This window comes from Thamnophis elegans, chromosome 5 (assembly GCF_009769535.1).
Source record: "Thamnophis elegans isolate rThaEle1 chromosome 5, rThaEle1.pri, whole genome shotgun sequence".
Lineage (NCBI taxonomy): Eukaryota > Metazoa > Chordata > Lepidosauria > Squamata > Colubridae > Thamnophis > Thamnophis elegans.
In genome coordinates, this window is record NC_045545.1 from 76,514,200 (window position 1) to 76,528,882 (window position 14,683).

Here is a 14,683-nt window from a genome sequence, read left to right on the forward strand (position 1 = left end):
GGCTCCTTCTTATGACCGCTTGAGATAACAGCAGTTCTTAAAGAAACAGTACTACTATCATGGCATATATTTTGCTATCCCAAATGTTAGCTTACACACCTAACACCCTCATTCAAATCACTGATGAAGATGTTGAAGAGTACTGGGCTCAACACTGAACCTTGGGAGACTCCCTGCACTCTTCCCTCCATGAAGAGGCAGTTCCACTGAGGAGTACAGGTGGGTGCACCAGTTACCAAGGCACCTGGGGTGACTAGGTCTAACCCACATTCTTCTACTTTATCTAATAGTAGGTTATGGTCTACCTTATCAGGACTTGCTGAAGTCCAAGTTAACTATATCAATGGCATTCCTATGGTCCACTAGGGTTGTCACCGTAATCTAATATGGCCAGTCTGGTATGATGTGTTTTTGACAAACCCATGTGGGCCTTGGGCTCTCGAGACGGTTTTTCTTCCTTTCTGAAGGGGGGGAATCACATCAGCAATTCTATAGTGGTTCTCCAGTACTCCAGGATCTCTGATAGATATAGTTTCAGTTGTTTGGAGAATTTGTCCGCCAGCTCCTTCAGACCCCTGGGTGTAACCCACCCGGTCCTGGGAATTGGACCTTGCCTAAGATAGACAGGCTACCATTTCTTCCCTATCTCATCTTGGGTTCCTAATCTGAATTTGGGATGCTGTTCTTGATAGGTTGGATTGTTTATCCCTTCGGGTAAAGACAGATGCCAAGCACGAGTTAATAGTTCGGCTTACCCCTGCTGCTTGTCACCTTCGGGCCACTTCTCCCAGCAAGGGACCAATCGTTTCCTTAATCTTTCTTGGTTTTATCAGGCGGGAAGATGCCCCCTTTTGTATTTTATTCTATTTCATTATTATTATTGTGGTTGTGGTTCTTGTTGTTATTATTATTAATTTACCTTTGTGGCAGGCCTTTATTGTGAGCCTTAGCTCCCCTCACTCCATCTTTACACACACTCTAGTGGCCGCCCATTAAACTCCGTCTGTGTTTACATTCTGAATATCTCTGCGCTAATCCTAGCCATAGAATCATAGCACCCTTATGGCCGGGGGGGAAAAAAAAAGAGGGTCAGACAGGCTGGTCCCCATGCCAGAACCCACCACAAACTCAGAATGGGATGCCCGACTATGAGAGATCGCAGAAGCACCTCAGATAGCCTATGAATTTAGACAACATTCGCTGAGGGCAGAACATACAGCAGGGGTGGGTTCATCAGAGCCGGCTGGCTCAACCGGACCAAGGGGCCAACTTGGAGCGGAAGCTGCAGCCAGTTGACCGCTTGGCGGTGGAGCGGAGCATCCTGAGGAAAGACCTCTTCTCCCCCAGGGTGATAAGGACTATCCAGGCCGCCCGCAGGCCCTCCACAGAGCGCATCTATGGCTCCACGTGGCGGGCCTTTGACTCTTGGTGCAACTCCCGGGGGTTCAACCCCATCCAGGCTACGGTGCCTCAGGTTCCGGACTTCCTCCAGGCGGGCCTGGATAGAGGGGTAGCTCCTAACACAATTAGGAGACAGGTCTCAGCCATCTCATCAGTTCTCCTGTGTGGCAGAAATCAGAGCCTGACACACCACCCCATGGTCAGGCAATTCCTTAAGGGGGCCTCCAACCTCAGACCACCTACGGTACACAGGTACCCTTCCTGGGATTTACACAGGGTATTGGACGCTCTAACGGGCGCCCCATTTGAGCCATTACAAACAGTTTCCCTTAAGTTCCTGACCCTGAAGGTGGCTTTCCTGGTGGCCATCACTTCCGCCAGGCGGATATCCGAACTGCAGGCGCTGTCCACCAGGGAGGATCTCTGTGTCTTCCACCAAGATAGGGTGGTGTTACGGCGGGATCCATCCTTCATTCCCAAGGTGTGCTCCTGCTTCCATCGAGCCCAGGAACTGATTTTGCCCAACTTCTGTCCAGACCCTTCTCACCCATTGGAGAGGAAGTGGCACACTCTGGACGTTAGGAGGGCTCTGAGGATTACCTCAGGAGAACCAGGCCAAACAGGAAATCCGAAGCCCTGTTTGTCTCCTTCCAACCAGGATCCCTGGGTAATAAGGTAACTTCCACCACTATCGGCAGGTGGCTGCGAACCTGCATTGCCACTGCTTACCAATCGCAGGGGTTACAGACACCAAATCATATCACAGCCCACTCCACACGGAGTGCAGCCACATCCACGGCCTGGGCCACACAAGCATCCCTGGCCGAAATCTGCAGGGCAGCCACGTGGGCTTCCCCCTCTCCCTTTGTTAGGAACTATAAGTTGGACTCCTTTGCCTCGGCAGAGGCCTCGTTCGGCCGCAGGGTGTTGCAGGCGGTTCACAGGGCAGGACCCGTGCCTCAACAGGCCTGAGTGGGGGACATATGGCCTCAGGGATCTCCCTCCCTAGGGACGTGCAGGCTTTGGTACGTCCCATTCTGGATACTCCTCCCCCCTCACTATGGAGAAAGGGCGTTGGTACTTACCTGATACGCCTCTTCTCATAGTGGGGGGAGGAGTATCCAGTCCCTCCCTGACTATGCTTGTACAACTAAGTGTTATGTTCATTGTTTATATTGTTATTTAATTATTGATGTTGAAGACAATAAAAGCAAAAAAACTGAATCAAGAGTCTGGAGCGAATGATGCAACGAGTCGGAGAGAGCTCTTTGTCATAAAACTGGGCAGGCTCACTTCCAGGGGGCGGAGCCCAAAGAGCTTATCTGACTCAAACCAATCACGAGAGGATAAGGTCAACCCATTCTGGATACTCCTCCCCCCACTATGAGAAGAGGCGTATCAGGTAAGTACCAACGCCCTTTTTCAGAGTATAAGACGCATCAAGATTTTGAAGAGGCAATTTTTAAACAAAGTTTTTGCACTCTGCAGACCTCTCAAAAATGCCCCATTTTTCATGAAAATTGGCCTGTTTTTTTCCAAAAAAAAAAAAAAGGACATGAATAGCCTTTAGGAGGCTTTTAGACTGCTCCTGGGGGGGGGGAGTGAGCAAAAAACGGTCTATTTTTCACTCATTTCTGCCCTTCCCAGCCCCCAGGAGCACTTTATAAGCCTCCTAAAGGCTATGCATGACCATTTTGGTGAAGGAGGCGGGGTTTCAGGAGGCAAAAAATGCTGTATTCAGTGTATAAGACGCACCCAGATTTTCAGCCTCTTTTTTGAGGGAAAAATGTGCATCTTATCCGCCGAAAAATACAGTACTAAGATCATCTCTCTGAAAGTTTTCAATACGGATACTTTGAATAATCCTTTCTCAGTGCCTTATACATATTTAAAAGCTTTTAATCTTTCACATTCTTCTAAGGATACTTAATTTTATGTAGTTTATTACATAAGAATAATATGCACAAGTTTGATATATTGAGGATCATTAAATTTTTATACTTTGGCCTCTTGTATTAAAAAGACTAGTGCACTTCAAACTTGGACACAGAGCACACATGTTCAACACATGTGGTAGATATCCTAAGTTTTCAAAATTTTCTTTAAAATGTGAAAATTATAAGTCCAGCCACTCTTGATAAATATCAGCTGTCCTGTAGTTCAGTCAGTCCCTATTGCTTTTCATATACCAGAAACATAGAAAAGGTGATTTGGACTTCAGCAGCTGTATGCAATGCGGCAATATCAACCTTCAGTTAAGAGTTTAGAGGTTTTATTTCAGTGTGGTAAAAGCTACTCTTCTAAGAATAAGCCGTTAGTATCTCTTCAGTAGTAAAGTGATTTCATTGAGTACAAACTATTGAGGTAATCTATTAGACTTGACCTTATTTTACTACCATGCCCCAAAAGTTGTGCTACCCTGTAAAAGGACACACTGTTCTTTAGAGTGGATTAAACAGAAATAAATAGTGGCTCAGGGGCCAAGTTTATTTTCATCATAATCATAACTCATTTTTAAAAACAAAAGAAAGCTATTTGCCGTGGCCTATACAAAGTAAATCTTACAAACAGGAGCCACATGTTGTTTGCCAGTGTTTTTTAAAAGGATCCCAGCACTTTGATTTTTTTTAAATGTACACAAATTTCTCGAACAAAATAAAAGTGAGTCTACATACCACAACATACCATTGGCAATTTTATCAGGAAAAAGTACTAAGCGACTGCTACATGGAAATCTAATGTTTGTGATATCTTAACTCTGCAGCAAGACTATGTTCCATGTATTCCAAAGCAAGCTTGCTTAAAAGATCAAATCCCATAAAGAGTGGTCAAAGATTCAGGCTTTAAAAATGTGTTGGCATTTACTTCAGCTGACGTGTTCGCTTCAGTTTGTTATTGTGGATGTTGAAAGAATGTTGGTGATGGAAAGTAATAAATATTTGTTGTCTCTGAGTAAAAATGCAGTTTGTTGAGGTTTTTTTGTCTTCACAAAGTAGAATAGAAAATATATATATTATTTAATGTTTATTATAGAATATAAATGAAGGAAATCCAAGTCTAATTTGTATACTTTTGTGGGAAGTTGCTATTAGAACTCCTGGTTCTGATAATGATATTAATGGCTGACCCACAGAACTGTCTGCCATTTGCTGAGTGGAAAGGGAATAAAGGAAGTTGCAGATTGCAAGGAAAATTGTGTTCTCTTCTTCCCATCCTGGTATGACCCCCGAAGGTCCCGCTCTGCCAGCCTGCCAACTGCTGGCACCCCCCCCCCCAGCCAACCCTGCCTTACCAGCAGGCATCTGAGCTGCTTTCACATCTGTTCACTGTCCACTGCTATTGAGACACTTAAGATTTGAGACTCTGTTCCAAAATAACCAATCAATGCTTGCCCATCAAGCCTTGCTACAAGCCAATTTGGCACAGCAGTGGGACCAGGAGCAACTTCTGACTGTCTCCTGACTTCTCCATTAACTTTGCTTTTGAGAAGATTGCAGGGAGTGTCAGAAATCAATCCTTCTCCTTAGTTGATCTGCTGAACCACCGACCATTTTCTGGGGAGAGGGAGGGAGGGGTAGACTGCAGGGAAAACTGCACTCCCACTTCTCATCCCAGCATGTCTCCAAGAGCCCCCTTCCTCCAGGTAGCGAGGAAACATATTCATTGATTCCTGGCACACATACACACCCAGCCAGCTCTACCTCACCAGCACCACTGTTAGGAGATTTCACACTTTAGCCTTGATTTCAAAGCAGCCAATTGGCATTAACCTGTTGGGGCAAATTGGATGCAGGGGGCAGAGTGAGGCAGGAAAGTGAGTGGGGATTCAGCTGTCAAGTGCATGAAAATCAGAAGTCCAGGCAGTTCAAATGAATATAGGTTTATTGTATGCTAATCCTCTCTACAAGAATCTGAACTACTAACTGCCAAAGCAAATTTGTGGTAGATAAGAATCAATGGATTCAAGGTGGGCTGGACTTTTCAGTCACTTTTCAGCACTTTTGTAACTGAATAGACAGACCATAAATTGATATTAACAGTGGCAAACAGTGGCAAAAAATCAGAAGGAATCTCTTAGCACTTTTTCCAACTGACAAATAGTGTTGAAAATCCTTGGAAATATTAGACTGAATGTGAAAAGGTTACAGGCAATTTCAGAATTTTGGAATTGTTAATTGGTAAGCTCTGTCTCAAACGTAACCTATTTCCAAACTCTCTTTTCTCTTCTGCCTCACCGCAACCCAATTTAAATCCTAATCTAGCCATTCTATGCATCTGAGGAAAAGAGTTGCAGCTCATGAAAACGTGGGTGTTTTAATAAATTTATTATATCTGGTTTTTTCCCCTGAAAATAAGACCTACCTGCATAATAAGCCCAATTGGGCTTTTGAGCGCATGCCCTAAAATAAACCCTCCCCTGAAAATTAGCCTTCCTAAAATGTTTAAATGCATGTTCAGCTGGTCCCCGCCATTTCCTGGGGGGAAAGGGGAAAGGGGGAACATGCCCCACGTGCTTTGCATGAGCCTGCCATACACGTGGAATGACCTCTGGAGGCTGCTTCCGCAAACCCTAGCTGCCATGCCCCTTCTCTTAGTGGCAGCCGCAAAAACAGCTGCAGGCCCAGCAACGCTAGGGCTGGCGAGAGTGTGCCAGAAACAGAGATATAATTTTTGGCCCTCTCTGCATCAGCTGATCCGTGGGCCATGGGCCAAGGTTAAGGGGCCTGCACCTCAAAAATAATGACTTCCCCAGAAATAAGGCCAAGCACTTATTTCGGAGGATCAAAATAAGATCCTGTCTTATTTTCAGGGAAACACGATATGTAAAAGAAACTTCCAGACACTTTCTGATTTTATGTTTACCATTTGAACCCTGCAGGATTCTTTCTCTTCTCCAATCCTTAGCTTCTCTCTCTTTTTTTTTCCTAAGAAGCTTAACAGAGCTTAAACAAAGCACTGAACTGCAACCGTTCACTATTTTTACTTTCTAAAAACTCCTGAGGTCTATATGAGACTGACTTATTCCTACAAAAAGTGATGATAGATGCTGGTGCTTTGCTTTATGGCATAAAAAAATTCCTATCATCCCTCCCTCCCTCCCTCCCTCCCTCCCGCCCGCCTCTCTTGCTTAGATAGTGAGGCTGGATAGAGAGATTTGAAGGTTTAAAAGAGGTCTATGAAGGAACATTGATTGCTTAACACCTGGGATCATTGTGTGATAAAAGGAAAAATCTGTTTTATTTGTGTTGATTTTTAAAAATATTATTGAATGAATGGTAGTAAAGGAGGTCATGGTGCCTCTAAAGCCTAAGAAGAAAGTTTATTTGGTTTTTTTGGAACAAGCTTTATAAAGTTCATTCTGCAATTATTTTTAAAGGAAAAAATAACAAAGTTCTAGAAAATAAAACTGATGTTTGTATTCATGTTCAAGTCACAGGTCATTAAAAATGAGAGAATAATAATTGTCAACTGCTTTGAGGTTCCTGATGCTGTGTTTGGATATATTTGAATTTCCCAGATCCTTGATCTGTTCACTACTATGAGATCATGGAAGAAACTCTGATCACACACACACTTTATTTGGATGTAAGTTTTACATACTTCTTGACTTGTATTCTTGCTCCTAGTAATGCATACGTGCCCTGTCATATATGTTTCTATGATGATATTTAACCTCTGAACAAACAACAGAATATGAAAACTTTATAGATTGTTTCCTTTTACTGATACATTTTTACTGAAGGTATTTTAGCTAAAATATTGGATAGACACAGTAGTTACTCAGCAAATAAAACAGTTCCAGATATAAAACGTTAAAGAAGTGGATAAAAAGCCCTTTTGGTGGGGGAACTTGAACACATTTGATTCTTCAAGTGTTTGTTAACCCTCTGATTATATAACATAATCTTAACTACTAGGCATACATTGATGATCATGTTATTTGCCTTTAATTGAGAAACGTTTGAATTGCAAGATTTATTTCAAGAGTGTCTGAATAAGGAAGTCTGGTATTGTATCTTGAAACGAGGCTAAGTTGTAATATTTTCCAAAGCTGCTTGGAGGCTTCAGTTATTTGTTTATAACTCTTAAGTTCTTATGCCGTTAATTAAAATGGTCTGTTATTGGGAAGTGGGTCTGTTATCTTTGCCTTTTGTTTATTATATTTCTGTAACTGATATACCTCCTGCCCTTTCTTTGATCAATGCAAATCGCTCACATCACAATTCAGTGTAATTTATCAGATCTTTTAAATCCCTTAACATAAGGGATAAATAAATCATTTAAATATTTTTCTACAGATATGTCACATTATTGAGAAATCAAGGCAATCAGCTTCACAATTCCTGGTGGCATGAGTTGTACTAAAGTAGAACAAATTAATGCAGATAGGGATGAGCTCTTTATATGCAAGCTTTTAAAGCAGAGGCTAGATGGCCATCCATTCAAGATGCTGAAGTACAGGCAGTCCTTGCTTAATGTCCAGTCACTTAAGGGAAGTTTGAAATTAAGAGGGAACACACACACTCCTCAAGCCCTTTATGGCCCAGTATGGAGTTGCAACTGCTGCATAGCCCCTGTGGTCACATGACCACATTTCGGGTGCTTGGCAACCAGCTCACCTTTACCTCTGAAATTAATGGATTTATTTAATGACCATGATTCTTGCTTAATGACCATTGTGTTGGTTTAATGACTACGGTGCTCACTTAAAAACCATTTGCAACGTAAGTCATAAAATTGAGTCAGATTACTTAGATGCAGTCACTTACAATGATTGGCAGTTCCAGGTTTCATTATAGTCATAGTTCTTCCCAGCTCCCCAAATGTCATTACTTGGCTGGGATACTGAAAAGTGGGGTTTTTTTTGGGTTTTTTTGGTTTAATATTTTTCACCTAAATGGTTATTACCTTATCAGAGTAATGATTTAAGAGCTGACCAGCTGCTATGATGATGCAATGCTGGGAATGAGTCAACAAGGTTTTTGGGCTGATATCACTTTAAGAGCCTGTAATAAGAAGAGGCCCTGTTGGGGCATATCTCTTTTTCTGTGTGTGCTTCTTTGCTGTAATTGCTGAGTGTGTATATATTCTTTATAGATAAAACCACTATTTAAATACAGACCTCTGTTTACTGTATTTGCTCCTGCGTTGTCCCACATAGCCACATTGTGTGCATATTCCTAAATAGATATTAAGTCTTTATTTTGTATTTGGTGCTCTTTTTCATATCCTCAAGATTATTTCCCCTTCCTTTGACAGCATCGGTGCCTCCTCTGAAAGGTCAAAAGAGATCCACGGCTGATTCTTCAAATGTTGCCCTCCCAATCATTGCTGTAATCTATTTTCTGGTTTCTTAGGCAGGAGTTCTCCTAGCTTGGTTGCAAGGATGGAACATGGGGATCAAAAAGCTTTAATGTGACTAATGAAAAATGGGAACAAATACTTTTGATTTCTTTACAGCTGTGCTATAGACTGGTCTACAATTCTGAAATGTGACAGCTTAAGAAATCAGAGTTATATAATTGAAGCTAGGCATAGGAGGAGGAAATGATGAACAAATAGATTAATGACTCATTCTTGGATTCATTCTTGGACTGAAAGCATGCTATTTTGGGTTATGTTTGAACTTGGCATAAATATAGCAGTAGCATCGGAGTGGATTTTGTAGAATTTGAGGATGTCAAAATAGTATAAAATTCAGTATCATAGTTCAGTTATAGTTTCAAACCATCTGCTGTGTTTCACCTCAGTTTTATTCTTTGTGCTCTCTAATTATATTTAATCTCACTTTAGATCTTATACTTCAGCTGATATAAATTATTGTTTCAGTCTGAGAAGGAGCCATTTTTTGTTTGCTCTTCCACTTGCACACATATTTTCAGTATATCTGTTCTGACTTGTTAAACTCTAGTCTCCGGTGTTATCTAAACTGTTTGGTTAATTGTTGCTTATAAGTGAGGATTATTAAATCAAAATGTGATGAAACTGCTTATTGAACTTGCCTTGCTCTCTAATTAGTTTTAACTTGCTAACAAAATTATGAATTGACCTTGTTGCTTGGATGTGTAGATCAGGCATAGCCAGAAAGTAGTGTCATGCTTTAATCATATATGATGAATCCTTTCTTTAGGTGTTTGAAAGTGGAAATTGTTACCAAGAAAAAAAAATAAACTGGTGTGAAAAGGAATGGTGGCAGAATCAGAGAGTTTAATGTGTAAATAACTCACATATAAAGTAGGGGATACTATTTTACTATCTGAAGTGGGCTGTAATTTATTGTCTTATATAGGTATCATATTTGTATATACAAAAGGAGACAACTGACAACATGATTAGAATACTTATGTATTCTGTATACTTGTATGAGTGCATATAAATTTCTAGCTAAAATATATACCAATCAACAGTAGCAGATAGTCAAATATCTCTTTACTTGTGCTAGATAGGATTTTTTCCCCCTGCGTGTATTTGATCAACCGGAGAGCCAGTTTGGTAAGCGATGCAGGCCCTGTTCTAGAAACCAGGAGACTGGTTTCTAGAACAGGCACAAAAACTGGTTGGATGACTTTGACACCTCCCCCTCCCTCAGCTTACCCCACCCCAAAGGGTTGTTGTTGTGGAGAAAAGAGGACACATGAGTATTAGATGTGTTACCTCCTTGAGTTTTATATATAGAGAAGATGAAATAAAAATACAACAACAACAACAACAACAACAACAACAACAACAACAACAACAACAAAGCAGATGATTCATTTTCAGTAGTGGTTTCCTACATAACATAAGAAAATGCTGTTCTAAAACACACTTTCTACTATGTTGAGCATGCCCAGAAATCAATTATGGCTCTTTGTACAATATGATACAAAACAATACAAATACTATACAGAAATTAGGGATAGAAGATTAAGGGATTTTCTAATTTATTCAAATACTGATTCTTGTAGAATTTTGCTGTGGTTTCCAGCTGCTAATTGTATGATTAATGAAACATGTCTTGACAGGATCTTTTCTTTCATCAGTTTGCATACATGTATTTCTTAATCATAATAGAAAATAACAATTTTTGACTGGTATATATATATATATATATATTTTAAAAAGAAAGAATTATAGGTTCAAAATATTAATTTCATTATTTTTATTGAAGGATACTATATATTAAGCTGTGAATTTTTTTGGGTAAAGCCATTAACATAAGGTATGGCTCAAATTACCCGTTTAACTATTATTAAATGGAACATTTTTCTGTTGCTATGTATTTCTAAGGCTGTTTATTTTATTTCAAAAGATGATATGTTAATTACTTTTGAAGAACGTAAGAGCAAATAGTAATATGTTCAACCTGAAGGTGACATTTTGGCTGCTGTAAAGCCTGCAGTAGTTTGTGCTTTTGAAATTAAATCAATCGCTGAGTGTTAAAAATGTACAAAACACAATAGGCTACTTTTCATCAGCATTCTTGGACAGCTTCATTCATTGCCTGTTTTGGCTAACCACCTCTTTTTTAGAATGTACAAATGTTTGGGTATTGTACTATTGAGCCTATGTAATTCAGATTAAATTAGTTATTTCCTGCTGGATTATGAAACAGGAATGTATATGGTTGTGAGAAAGAAACTTCAAAAATATGAGCTGCCCTCATCAAATAGAAATCAGCCGTGACAATTGGGCTAACTGATTTCCCTATTTATTTGTACCAATACTGTAACTTCAATGCTATTAATTGCTTTATTGTCTTCATTTTGAAAACTTAATCATGGTTTGCTTTTTAAAATTATGTGCATAATTTTCACCTGGGAAGAATTAAAACCACCTGTTCCTGTTTCCTTAAAGCAAGGAGATCTTGGAAGAGTTTGAGCCTCTTGAACCTGAGGAAGTGATGTCTCAACTGCTAGCTCAACCACTTGTGTATTAAATCTGTGTCCCTCCTGACTAATTAATGCTTCATAGGAGAATATGTGTGAGTGGATCTGGATAATAGTTAACTCCTCTCCTTGAGAGAGGAAGTGCTCCTGTCAGCTCTTGAAGAGGCGGTGATGCCACCACCCCCCCCCCCCGCCTCAAAGAACCATTGCTTGACCAAGCTAGCCTGGCAAATTTTCATCTCCTCTCCAATCACTCATTTTAAGGAAAGTGGTTCAGAGAATGGTTGCATGGCAGCTTCACTCTGGGTAAAGTAGATAATCTAGCCCCTCTCAGGAGAGGTTCAGACCAGAAATTGGGACTGAGATGACATTGATCATGCTCAAAGAAGACCTCTGGCAGGAGCAGGATGGAGGTAGTGCATCTGTCCTGGCTCTTCTTGACCTTTCAATGGCATTTGATACCAAAAATCATGGTATCCTTCTGGGCTGACTCTGGGAACTGGGGATGTGCGGCATTGAATTGTGCTATTCCTCCTCCTTCCTCTGGGACTGGTTCCAGTCAGTGTTGATAGAGTGTGAGAGATTTAGCCTGTAGCCCCTACTTTGTGGGGTTTCTTGAGAACTCTGTTCTCTCTCCCCTTCTATTTATCATTTATATGAGGCTGCTGGTTGAGGTGATCTGAGGTGAGATACATTAGTATGCAGATGACACCCTGCTTTATATCTGTACCTCTTCTTGTACCCAAGAAGCCTGTCTCAGTGTCTGAAGGCTGTTCGAGACTGGATGAGGCAAAATGGCCTCTGACTCAACCCTAGTAAGATAGAGTGGCTGTGGGTAAATGGACTCGCTCCCAAACAAGGTTCTTCCATGTTTAGTTCTGATGGTGTTGCACTGCCCCAAGCAGGCCCAGTGTGCAATCTGAGAGTCCTCCTCGGCTTGTGACTCCTGCTTGAAGAACAGGTGATAGCTGTGGCTAGGAGAGCTTTTGCACACCTTTGGGTGATGCACCAATTGTGCCCATACCTAGACCAGGAGGCCCTGTCACAGTAACTCTTGTAATCTCCAGGTTAGACTACTGTAACCAACTCTACATGGAACTGCCCTTAAAGACCATTCACGAACTGCAACTTGTACAGATTGCAGCTGTACATGGTGCCAGATAAACGACACACCTAACACCATTCCTGTATAATCTGCTCCTGGTTACCGGTATGTTTCTGGATGCAATTCAAGATGCTGGTGATTATGTATGAAGCCCTACATGGCTCGAGATCTGCCTTTTTTCAAGAGTTGTTACCAATTCAACTAGGTCAAGCAAATTCAAATTACTTCATTGCAAGTCATTAACCAGCAGAAACAGAAAGGAAGACAGTTTTCAATTATCCATAACATCCGAAAACAAATAATAAGGAATGATACATAGAAAAATATGCTAAAAAGGTTCATTCTTATTATTTAAAACTAACCTAAAATCTAGAATTATAAAGCCCCTGACAAATCAGAGGAAGGTATAGGACAGTAGCTGACATTAAAAAAAAAGACTGATGGGTAATGTTGATGAAGCAAAGCCATTCTCTACTCAAATAAGTTCAATTGCTCTTCATCATTCTTCATCTAATTTTGTATGCCACCATACAGAACCTGACAATTTTATATGTTATATCAGGATTAATATAAGAAAGTAAAAGTTTCTTATATTGCTAGCCAATATATCCTATTTATTAGCTAGGAATGTGGGAATTGGAGTATTTCAGGATGCAGTGTAAAACTGACAGTACAAAAGATGATGTTCAATAATTTCTACTTGTCCTGAGACACAAGGACATACTTGTAAAGGGTATGATATTTTTTTGTATCTTCTAACCAGAACTGCTGAACGTAATACATGACATCAGGCTAAGGTCAAGGCCCTTCTCGGGTTGGGAACTAGGTCCAGCAGAATGGACATGCTGCAGATTCTATCAGCCACAAAGAATGTCAGCTGGGGGGGGGGGGAACCAGAAGGTGAGATTTTTCTGCAGTGGCCCCTCCTCTATGGAATATCCTCCCTTCAGAGATCAGAGTTGTCCCAACTCTGTTAGCTATTTTGTAAGACCTTTAAAAAAACTGGCTATATTCCCCAGCCTAGGGTGCTGAATGTGTTCAAGAGCCCTGGTTTCTGGCTATATTGCTAATGGGGCAAATACCTTTCTCTTGTGTCTTTTTAATGTTGTACTGTTTTTATTGTTTAAAAATTTTTTTTTTTTTAATTTTTCATTGCAATGTATTTTCTGAATTGTAAGCCACCCAGTTATTCAATAAGATAGGCATCTTGATTGAATGAATGAATGAAATATATATGGCTACTGAGTGATCCAGTGGTGGGACATGACCAGTATGCCCCGGTACGGGTCAACCGGTGCCTGCTGGGATCACCAGGTACCGTTCTGGTACAGTGCTCCAGAGGGCCCTCCCGCCCGTCCTCCTTACCAGTATTTGAGCCGATCGGGGCGTCCGCGCATGCACACGGAGTGTACGGTGCCTGTGCGACTCTCCGCCAAGCAGCTAGAACATCACAGAGTGTCACGGGTGGTAAGTATGCATGCGCGTGTTGCACGTGTGCTGCACACGTGCATGTGGTGGATGGCCGACCCCGTTGCACCATACCGGTTGCAACAGGATTCAGAACCCACCACTGGTGTGATCCCCAAAAAAGTTGCAACTTTGATTTTTTTCAGTGAAGCATTTGACAAAGTATTCAATGGCATGCTAATCAGCAAGCTAATTAAAAGTGGGCTAGATAGCATGACAATCAATAGATGTTTAGTTCCCGTAGTGTACTTAAAAATCTTTAGGAAAGAGGAGCTGCCTGATGTTAAGCTAGGTGCTAATCTTAGTATATGATTCCTATGCAGTAAAATGGGAAGACATTTTTAAATCCCCAATTTATATGTTTTACAATAGTATGAACAAAAATAAAGGATTTATTTTGAATACACTCGTGCCCTTGTGACCTCTAGGCTGGAGTACTGCAATGTGCTTTACATGAGGCTGCCCTTGAAGAGTATTCGGCGACTTCAGCTAGTCCAGAATGCGGCCGCGCGAGCGATTGTGGGTGCACCTCGTTTCACCCACATAACACCTATCCTCCGCGAGCTGCACTGGCTACCTGTCGATCTCCGGGTACGCTTCAAGGTGCTACTTGTCACCTACAAAGCCCTTCATGGTAGTGGATCTGGGTACTTGAGAGACCGCCTACTACCAATTACCTCCACTCGACCAATTAGATCCCATAGATTAGGCCTCCTCCGAGTTCCATCTGCCGGTCAATGTCGACTGGCAACCACGCGGAGGAGAGCCTTCTCGGTGGCAGCTCCGACCCTATGGAACGATCTCCCCGTGGAGATTCGTACCCTCACCACCCTCCAGACCT

The 14,683-nt window shown here is 41.4% G+C and overlaps 1 protein-coding gene across 3 annotated transcripts in view; it reads left to right on the plus strand.

Moving 5' to 3' along the window:
- Positions 1 to 14,683, plus strand: part of NCOA3 (nuclear receptor coactivator 3) — a 94,878-nt gene that overhangs the window by 38,581 nt on the left and 41,614 nt on the right. Inside the window, exon 1 of one of the 3 annotated variants that reach the window (XM_032217923.1) lies at positions 6,881 to 6,987. The exons of the other annotated variants lie outside the window; for them this stretch is intronic. The gene's annotated coding sequence lies outside the window, so the exon portion shown is untranslated. Of the gene's footprint in view, positions 1 to 6,880; positions 6,988 to 14,683 lie in introns of those variants that run through there. 3 annotated transcript variants of the gene reach the window in all.